The sequence below is a fragment of the Crotalus tigris genome, unplaced genomic scaffold (genome assembly GCF_016545835.1).
Source record: "Crotalus tigris isolate CLP2741 ecotype Arizona unplaced genomic scaffold, ASM1654583v1 scf7180000017658.5313226, whole genome shotgun sequence".
In the NCBI taxonomy this organism is placed as follows: domain Eukaryota; kingdom Metazoa; phylum Chordata; class Lepidosauria; order Squamata; family Viperidae; genus Crotalus; species Crotalus tigris.
This window is the reverse complement of record NW_024096545.1, coordinates 1,258,589-1,265,015: the sequence shown is the minus strand read 5'-3', so window position 1 is coordinate 1,265,015 and position 6,427 is coordinate 1,258,589. Positions and strand designations below refer to the sequence as shown.

The 6,427-nt window shown below is 39.1% G+C and overlaps 1 long non-coding RNA gene across 1 annotated transcript; it reads right to left on the bottom strand.

Moving 5' to 3' along the window:
• Positions 1 to 1,270: 1,270 nt before the first annotated feature.
• On the bottom strand, positions 1,271 to 6,006 carry LOC120304770. The gene is made up of 4 exons (XR_005555824.1): positions 5,930 to 6,006; positions 3,925 to 3,967; positions 3,269 to 3,341; positions 1,271 to 2,869 (listed from the first exon to the last, which is right to left on the bottom strand). It is a non-coding gene; the product is annotated as an uncharacterized LOC120304770 (long non-coding RNA).
• Between the last annotated feature and the right edge of the window lie 421 nt (positions 6,007 to 6,427).

The following is a 6,427-nucleotide window of genomic DNA, read 5'->3' as shown; positions in this document are numbered from 1 at the left end:
TGAATTTCTTGTTTTTCTTTTTCAGTGGTATTGTGCTGGTCTGGACTTTTATTATCTCATTTTTCAGAGTTTTCCATGTTTTGGTGGTTATTTTTCCCTTTAGGATTTTCATCCATAGGATCTTTCCTAGGTTCTCTCGGAGATTGTTAAAGTCAGCTCTTTTGAAGTTTAAGACACTGGTTGGATTGTTTTCTGTTGCTAGTGTTTGCATTATATTAAATTCCAGTATGATGTGGTCACCTTCACCCAAGGTTCCAGTAACTTCAACTCCCTCTATCACTTCTTCTCTATTAGTAAGAATTAAGTCCAGTATGGCTTTACATCTAGTTCCCTCCTCCACCTTTTGGATGACAAAGTTGTTGGCTAGGTTGCTTAGGAATCTGTTTGATCTCTTGCTCACTGCAGAGTTTGTCTCCCAGTTGATATCTGGACAGTTGATCTCCCATTACTATTGTGGTATGCTTCCTACATATATTTGTTAACTGGTTGGCAAATACTTCATCTGTTTCTTCTGATTGATTGGGTTGTCTATAATATACACCTATGGTAATGTCACTTTTTTTCTCTTTTATATTGACCCTTATGCATTTTGGAGAGATTTTATCTTTGATCATGTGCATTTCTGTAGATATGTAGTGTTCTCTTTCATATAGTGCAACTCCCCCCCTCTTTTTGTAGATCTGTTTCTTTTGAACAATTTGTATCCAGTCATCAGACCATTCCATTCATGGGTTTTGTCCCACTAGGTTTCTGTAATACCAACTATGTCATACCCTCTCTCGTGTACTATTGCTTCTAGTTTGCCCTGTTTGTTCCCTAACCTTTGAACATTTGTATATAAGCATTTAAGACTTTTATGCCTGTCCGTGAGTATATTTCCTGCATCTCCTGAATATTGTTTGAGTTTTTCTTTTTTCTCATCTCTGCCCACCTCATTGTTTGATTTGTTTTCTTGGGATTTATTATTAGTTTGGGGTTCTAGAGATTCTGAAGATTGGGCACCCTCCCCCCTCAATTTTAATTAAAAGCCCTCCTGATGAGTTGGGCCAGTCTTTTTCCGAGTACATTTTTCCCTGTTTTCGTGAGGTGCAGCCCATCCCTTGCCAAGAGTCCTTCATGAAGGAAATGCAGTCCATGATCCAGGAAACCAAGGGTTTCTTGGTGACACCAACCCTTTAGCCATTGGTTTATTTCTAAAATTCTTTTTTCCCTCAATGGGTGTTGGCCTTTCGTTAGGAGTAGTGATGAGAACACTACTTGTGTTCCTAGGTTCTTAACTTTATTGCCTAGTTGTTTGTGGGTTCTTTGTTGTGTCATTCATCCCAATATGGAGGAAATATGGCAGTAAATTGTAGGCCTAATTATTTTGGTTAGGTTCTCAGCCACGTCTTTGATTTTTGCTCCAGGGAGACAACCTATCTCCCTGGGTTGTATGTCTGGGATGCAGATGGATGATTCTGTTCTTTTGAGGATAGAATCTCCTATTACCAACACTTGTTTTCTTTTTGGGGGGCTGCAGTCTGGGATGCTTTTCTGTTTATCTCTGGTATGTTTGTTGATGTAACTTTTTAAGGGATGTTTGAAGTGACTTTTCAAGAAATATTTTGAAGTTGTTTCCTTGCTAGATGTCTGCATGGTTTTTTTTGGGTTTTTTTTTTGTGTTTTTTTGGGGAGGGAAAGGTTGTGGGTCTGCATGTTTCCATCTAGTGGGAGAAATTGATTGCTCAGTTTTAGTGGGGCTGTTTCTGGTTGGTTTGGATTGGGCAGAAGGAGTTTGTTAAATGTATGCTGCTTCTTTCTTTGAGTATTGTGTTTCCTTCTTTGTGTGACATACCTCCATTTGTCTTCCTCCAAGGTTTTATCAATAGGATCAAATACTCTGGGAGTTATTTGTTTATTAATTGGTTCTTTTGGGTCGAGCTTTCTTTTGTATATTGGGGTTTGGCTAGAGTTGCCTCTAAGTTCCTTACCTTTTCCTATAGCAATTCACATAGTTTACATCTAATGCATGTATAGTTTGGGTGTTCTTTGGGCATATATAGAACATGTATTGCATACCACAATAGTATCAGTCAATCCCTCTTTTTCGTTGGTGGATGTGCTTTGCCTTGTTTCTAGATTCTCTGTTCTGGGTAATTATGCCTATTTTTTTCTGTCCTTTTTTCTGCCTTTTTGTGCTTGTTTTTCTGCCTTGCTATTTTGGTTTAGATAAGTATGTGGTAGTGTGCCCTTTGGTTTTAAAAGGAAAAAAAATTGCATTTATATTTAAGTTAAGAGTTAGTGTTGGAATAGGGCTATTTAATGAAAGGCAGGGCTGCTTCCTTCTCTAAAAATTCTTCACTGTCCTTCCTTTTCTTAATTTGCTCCTTATTTATCTCTGTCCTCTCTGCCTTGGTTTTTGCCTCCCTTTCTGTGCTCAGCCAGTCTTTCTAGCTGTCCCCAGTTATCTCCAGCCATTTCTGATGATCAGGTTTAGTAGCCGAGTTTTCTCTGCTGGGCCTTGCCACCAACTGCCTCCATCCATTGCTCTGTCACTCCATCTCCAGCCGTTGCTCTGTCTCTGACATTCACTCTGGTTCTCTTGAGCTGCCAGTTGGGTCCTCCACTGCTCTGTCGCCTCTGTCGTGCTGCCTTGCCACCACCTGTAGGCCTGCTGCTGCCATCACCTGCCACCTCTGTGCTATCCCAGCCACCCCACTGGTCAGTAGCTTTGTGTTGCCACCACCTGCCGCTTCTACACTGACCCCAGCTGCCACACCAGTCAGTAGCTTCACGTTGCCACTGGCCACCTTTTCTCCACCACTTGAGCTGTTGGTGCAGTCTTCTGTTGCTGTTGGAAAACACAGCAAATGTAGATGAGACTCCACAACTGAAGAGAGAAAGCAGAGAAATCAGTTGAAGATTCTCAACATTATTTTGCACACACATTGCTACTAGAATATTTCTGAAGGATTGGAAAAGGAGTTAAAATAAAAGAAAGAAAATAAAAATAAAACAAATAAAGTATAGTAAAAATGAAATAAAATAAATCTCCTAGATCAACCACAGCCACTGAGACAGCACAGTACAGTATACCTGTAGCCAGCCAGAAATACCCTCTATTATTAATCCTATCAACCACGGCAAGATTTAGCTTACTGTATTGTATATTGTTTAAATAAAAATAAACTAAACAAGAATAAAAATAAATACAATAAAATAAAATAAACCTCTTAGATCAATAAACTAACTATTAACACTATGACGCTACAGTAAATAAAATGCTTACCTTATAGCAGTAATACAGCAATAGATACAATACTTTGTAATTAGCTTGGCTGCTTTCTGCTTCTAAAATTGTACTGTAAAGGAAGGAATACCTTGGAATATAAAAAACTTTTAAAACAGCAAACTAGTGTTGTTAAATACAATTAAAAAGTAGGGAGGCAAAGGAAGGAAGATTCATATCATGATACAAATCTCTAACTGTACTCAATTTAAAGAAAAACTGGGAAAATATTAAAGGCAAGAATAAGTTAATACAACACTGAATGGAAAAAGTATTTACTTTTCTTGTAAGGTGTACTCAAGCATCACTCCACTGGTCCTACACACAACAGTCATAAAGGAAAAAAAGGTATGCTGACTGCAAAGTCACACAATTATACAAATGCCCTTGCTGTGAAGGCCCTGAATGTCCTGCACTCTTATGCCCAGGCCTTCTGTGAAAGCCCCACATGTCACGCAATCATATGACCAGGGGAAAAACAACAACTGCAATTGTGTGGGACTTGGAAATCAATCATTGTAACTACTAATGACTTCTGGGTAGGGTGATCACATGACCTAAAATGCCTACTTCTTCTAGAAAGACCAAATCCTAGGCCTTGTGCTGGATTATAATCTTGGATGCAGTTGGAACTTTACTTTGGGTTTCCGACCTACCTTTGAACAGCTGTTAAGCCACTTGTTGTAAGTCAAGGACTATCTATAATATAAACACATTATAAGAAAACCATACATTATTTTAAATGATAAATACAGAATTATAACCAAATGCTAAACTAAACTAAATTTATTTATATTGGTGCTTTTGAGTTAATATTGAATCCTGGTGACTGCCTGAACTAGTTTTCTGACTGCAGTTTTCTTGGCAAGGTTTTTCAGAAGTGATGTGCCTTGCCTTCTTCCAGGACTCAGAGTGAGTGCTGTCTGAGAGTGACAGGAATAGTTGTCACAATCTCTAGCCTGGTACTTAACCACTATACCAAACTATGAATTCTTAGAATTCTAAGAATATATGTATTCTTACTAAATATGCATTTCAGTTCACAAGCAATATTTAACTCAAGAATTATTGATTGACAATCTTGAAGAAATGATTGTGTCACAAACAATGAGATGGAATTCTTTGTAATAATGATGATGATGATGATGATGATGGAAGGGACCTTGGAAGTCATTTAGTCCAACCCCCTGCTCAGGCAGGAAACCCTATACCATTTCAGACAAATGGCTGTCCAGTCTCTTCTTAAAAACTTCCAGTGTTGGAGCATTCACCGCTTCTGGAGGCAGGTTGTTCCACTGGTTAATTGTTCTAATTGTCAGGAAATTTCTCCTTAGTTCTAGGTTGCTTCTCTCCTTGATTAGTTTCCATCCGTTGCTTCTTGTCCTGCCTTCAGGTGCTTTGGAAAATAGCTTGAATCCCTCTTCTTTGTGGCAGCCCCTGATATTGGAACACTGCTATCATGTCCCCCCTCGTCCTTCTCTTCATTAAACTAGACATACCCAATTCCAGCAACCGTTCCTTATATGTTTTAGCCTCCAGTCCCCTAATCATCTTTGTTGCTCTTCTCTGTACTCTTTCTAGAGTCTCAACATCTTTTTTACATCGTGGTGACCAAAACTGGATGCAGTATTCCAAGTGTGGCCTTACCAAGGCATTGTAAAGCGGTATTAATACTTCACGAGATCTTGATTCTATCTCTCTGTTAATGCAGCCAGCACTGTGTTGGCTTTTTTGGCAGCTGCAGCACACTGTTGGCTCATATTTAAGTGATTGTCCACTAGAACTCCGAGATCCCTCTCACGGTTACTACTATTGAGCAAGGTATCCCCTATACTATACCTGTATATTTGTTTTTTCTTGCCTAAATGTAGAACCTTACTTTTTTCACCACTGAATTTCATTTTGTTAGATAGTGCCCATTGTTCAAGTCTGTCCAGATCTTCTTGTATCTTAAGCCTGTCTTCTGGAGTGTTGGCTGAGTGTTTGGTGTCATCTACAAATTTGATGAGTTCCCCATCTATCCCCTCATCCAAATCGTTGATGAAGATGTTGAAGAGCACTGGGCCCAGAATAGAGCCCTGGGGCATCCCACTACACACTTCCCTCCATGTAGATGCGGTTCTATTGAGTACGGCCAGTCAGCCAGCTACGAATCCATCTGGTGGTGATGCTGTCTAATCCAGATAGCAATTATAGTTCATCTACATGTAATTAAAAATACATATACTTTTTAAAATGTTATACTTTTCAAATGGCCCTTACTCAAATATGGATCATATGTATATGTAGAGCTTTGCTTATCAACAACACATTCAGCAGTGATTCAAAGTTGGGATTCTGCTGAAAAGTTACTTACAATGAATCCTCAAAGTTCCAGCTGTCCCAGTACCCACACAATCATGAGATCGTGATCTGAATACATAGCAACCAGTTCACACTTACAATAGTTATAGCACTTTGTGGTCTCATATTTGCTATTTATGAACAAGCTTCCCTCAAACAAAGTTAAAGCCATCCAGTAACAACCACCCCTGGGTCCCAAATCCCTTGCACATACCACTATAACCAGCCACACATATTTCCCCACCTGGCAACCACCTCCTGGATCCAGAATCACACATGTGCACCACTTAGGTGTTTGTTGGCCTACCTGTGACCCACCTGGAAACTACGAATTCCTATTGTCATCCCCATTAACTTTGGTTGTTGAAAGCTGGCAGGAAATTGTGAAGATTCTTACTTAACTACCTGTGATTCTTGCTTAACAATGGCAACAAGGCCTGTCAGGATTTCCATCACTAAGCAATGAGGTCATGTGTTGTGCTATACATCCACGTTGCTTAGTGACAGAAATTCTGGTTACATCATTAAGCAAAGACTACCTGTACACTGTATGTTTAAATTAATGTCCTTGACTTGCTTCAGTAGACAGCAATACTTTCTACCAGTTTTCAGTCTTTCCTGTATGATGCCATTCCTAACTGATATTGATCTGAGACAAAAGCATTCATGATTCAACCTTATATTTTCAGAAAGTCACAGAAAATTATCTTACAGGCACCATGCAATTATATGAACTTTTGTAGAACTATCACAGTAAATAGTCTGATGCTTTAGAATGCATGCACAGTAGGCAGCAAATTCCCATAAATATTCTGA